General features: G+C 38.1%; 1 pseudogene; it reads right to left on the bottom strand.

Annotated features, from left to right (window-relative positions):
* Positions 1-2,177: 2,177 nt before the first annotated feature.
* LOC149236649 (cytochrome c-type biogenesis protein CcmE homolog, mitochondrial pseudogene) lies at positions 2,178-2,805 on the bottom strand (annotated as a pseudogene).
* Between the last annotated feature and the right edge of the window lie 1,062 nt (positions 2,806-3,867).

The raw sequence follows: 3,867 nt of genomic DNA, 5'->3' as shown, positions 1-3,867 counted from the left end.
GCATTGATTTCAGTGTAGATGGTGATTTATAATCCTATTTGATTGATTGCATTGAAGGAGATAAACTAAAGGAGAGGGGAGAGAAGGAATGAAGAGAGAGAGGAGATGAGTGAGAGAGGGAGACACAAAGATGGAAGGGGGAGAGAGGGGGGGAGAGAAAGAAGGATAGAGGGAGGGAGATAGTGATAGGGTTGGAAGGTAGAGAGAGAAAGAGAGAGAGAGAGAGAGAGATGGGGGGAGAGAGAGGTAGGTAGGAGAGAAAGGGAGAGAGAGGAGGAGAGATGGAGGACAAAGAGATGGATGTTGGGCTCCAAAAATGTCATACAAATATCACTCATTACCATACATTTTTCACCTATGCTTCCATTATATCACTCACTATTCACCACCTTGTCACTCCATTTTCCCTACTATTCGCCATTAAAGGGTCTCATTTATATTTTCCAAATATTGTTTATTTTTAAGCATTTTTTAGAGAAATTCTTGATTAAATATTAGAAAATAATATATTTTACTTTATATATGGAAAGTGGGTTGTTTTTGTGACATGTGTAGGTTCCAAGGAAGCTTCCAAGACACCTTTATGTGGCCTTGAAGGATCAAATTCGAATTTGATAAGATAAGCCTCATGCTATGGAGAAGATCAAGGACAAAAGGGGGTTATGTGTCTAGATGGTTGAGAAATGTATGGAACTAAAGAGAGATTAGTGGATCATCATTATGAGTTTGTTATCTCATCCCATTGTATAAATAGGAGTACCTCCTCCATTCCAAAGGGAGGACTCTTGGAGCATGTATCCAACTTATGATGGAATAGAATAAAGCTTCATTTTACATAAATTTCCATTATATAGTTTTAGATATAAGTTGTCTTAGTGTAGTAAATGGAATAATTTGTCACTTTGTTCTTAAGAGAATTGAGCTCACTCTAAAAAGGATGAAATAAACATTTTATTTCATAATAGATCTTATTTCATTTAATTGCTTAGATGTTTGATTTGTTTGTGATTGATGAATGAGTTTTAAATCTTATCAGCATATGAGAGGATAACCAAGGGTCTAAGTTAGGCTCTCTCTCCATTTGATTTGCATGATAATTGAAATTCATTCTTTTGCTTTTATGTTTCAAGTATTTCATTTCTTATGCTCATGAATAAATCTTAGTTTAGTTTGGATTAGTATATGAGGGGACAATCAAGGGACTAAGTTAGTCTTTCTCTCTATTTGAATCTGAACAATAATTAAAGTTCATTCTCTTGTCTTTATTTCAAGTTTTTGGTTTTATGTAATCAATGATTTCTCTATGATACTGTAGGGAAGGACAACCAGGACCTCCTTAATTAGGAGCCTCTTCCCTTGCATATTATATTGAATCGTAAATAATTTAGTTAGACATAGAGTTAGTTGCCTACTCCTACATATATTTTGCTGGCACCATCACAAGCTTACGAGTTTCCCTGGTTGATAATTTAATGAAAACAATTTAAGCAATTAAATTGCCCAACATTTTGGCGCCGTTGTCGGGGATGGTGCTAAGGGATTAGACATTAGGAATTTAATTCAGTACTAGTATTTTTCTTTAGAAAAACTAACTTGTGAAACCTGGTGACAGCAGGATCTTCACAAAGGAGTTCAAGTTTGAGTTTTCTGATGTTTTAGTATTTAGCTAGTTTTAAATTCAGTTTTTTTAAAACCCCCCCTGCATAAATAAAAACAAATCAAGCGATTAATATGCTCTCTTCCTGCGCTTCGTGCGATCAGGAAGATCAGAAAATCTATTGATTTATTTCAAATAAAAATACTCTTGCGGGAGAACTAATCTGCAATGCGACAGTAAAAAAATTTGTGGATGAGTGAAAAATCATCTTAATTTATTTTATTTTTATAAAACTTAATCTTTTTAAATTTTAGTTTTTTTTAAATAATAAAAAATAAATAAATAAATAAAAAATTCCCATGTAATAATATATATATATATATATATGTTATTATTATTATTATTAAATATATATATATATATATATATATATATATATATATATTAATTATTGACTTTCATTCTTTTGTTTTTTATAAGATAGAAACCAGAGCGATACACCGCATCTATTCATCAAAGGGAAGCTCATTTGAATTATCCCGTACACTAAAAGGAGGCGATTTATTATATAAAAAATAGGTCAAGAATGAACGTGCTCGGACTCTTGGAACTGTGAATTCTGAAGCTGACGCTGAGGCTTGGCATGAGCAGCTTCAGTTGCAGCCCAGTTTTTCTCAATGGCAGCAACAACTTCTTTGGGCATGTATTTCTCGTCGTGCTTTGCAAGGACATCGATGGCAGAAAAATAGCAGTTGTTGCTTCTCGCCTTTTCCGACGCAACATGACCGGCCGACAGGGGACGGAAGGATTCAGTGCCACTGTTTTCCGACGATGAAGAAGTAGAAATGGGGCGGAGAAAGCCCTCGACGACAACGGAGTGGCCTTCTCTGAAGAGATCGGGCACTGGCCCCTTGTGGCGTACCAGAACGTCGGTGACCAGATTCGTGACAACGAACTCCATCTCCGTAGTCGAGGCTGGCTGCACCACGCTCCCTTCTAGAACGAGGCCACCGAGGCGGAATTTGTTCTTGGACGGATCGCTCCTGAAGGGGAGGAAGGCATTGATGCTGGCGGGCTTACAAGGGAATGGTACCAATCGTTGTCAAGGGTAATCTTTGATAAGGGTGCTTTGCTATTTACAACTGTTGGTAATGAAGCAACATTCCAGCCGAACCCCAATTCTGTCTACCAAACAGAGCATCTTTCATACTTCAAGTTTATTGGGAGAGTGGTTGCAAAGGCTTTGTTTGATGGTCAGCTTTTGGATGTTCACTTTACACGTTCATTTTACAAACACATTCTTGGAGTCAAAGTTACTTATCATGACATCGAAGCTATTGATCCAGATTACTATAAGAATTTGAAGTGGATGCTTGAGAATGACATAAGGGATATGCCTGATCTTACGTTTAGCATGGATGCGGATGAAGAGAAACTGATACTGTATGAGAGGGAAGAGGTTACTGACCATGAACTGATTCCTGGTGGTCGCAATATCCGAGTGACTGAGGAAAATAAACATGAATATGTTGATCTTGTTGCAGAGCATCGACTCACAACAGCAATACGTCCTCAGATCAATGCTTTCTTGGAGGGCTTCAATGAGTTGATTCCGAAAAACTTGATTTAAATACATTCTGAATGTATTTCGACATTAGCTCACTTCCCTTTGCACCGATGTTTTCTCTTGCATGATGTCTTTGCCTCGATTTTCGGCTTTCGTTCTCATTCTCCCTCTTCATCCACAACAAGCTTGAGCTTCATGGTGAAGAATCCAAATCTGTAGCTGTGTTTTTTCTGAAAACCAGAACCCGACTTCTTATCAAGCATCAACTCCCAGATTTAGCCATCATCAGATGTCTTCACATGATCACTTGCATACAATATCTGAAAATCGTCATTGAAGATCTGAATGGCGGCATTGACCTCTGATTGAAAAGACGCCACTAATAAGATCGCAGAAGCCAATGCGATTGGGATTATTCGAGCCATCTTCTTCACCGTGACTGACTGAATTAACCCTTCCCTCGAGCAGACCTCCTTTTCTGGATTTGGAGACAAATCAGTGGGCAGCTAATAAGTGTAAAGACGACCCAAGCGGCGGGGCATCCTCAACGAACAGTGCAGCAGGCATGTTACACTTTCTCCAAGTTCGCAGTTGAAGTTATTGGAAGCCTCAAACATCAGTAGCTATCGAAGAATGTTGCCATTTTGCACTGAAATGGCGAAGGATCTTGCAAGGACTTCGGTTGCTCAATCCACTCCAAAAA

Source organism: Pinus tabuliformis, chromosome 8 (genome assembly GCF_031772625.1).
Source record: "Pinus tabuliformis cultivar Carrire ecotype Pingquan chromosome 8, CPIR1, whole genome shotgun sequence".
NCBI classification, from domain to species: domain Eukaryota; kingdom Viridiplantae; phylum Streptophyta; class Pinopsida; order Pinales; family Pinaceae; genus Pinus; species Pinus tabuliformis.
The sequence above is the reverse complement of the archived record's forward strand: the minus strand, read 5'-3'. Positions and strand labels throughout refer to the sequence as shown.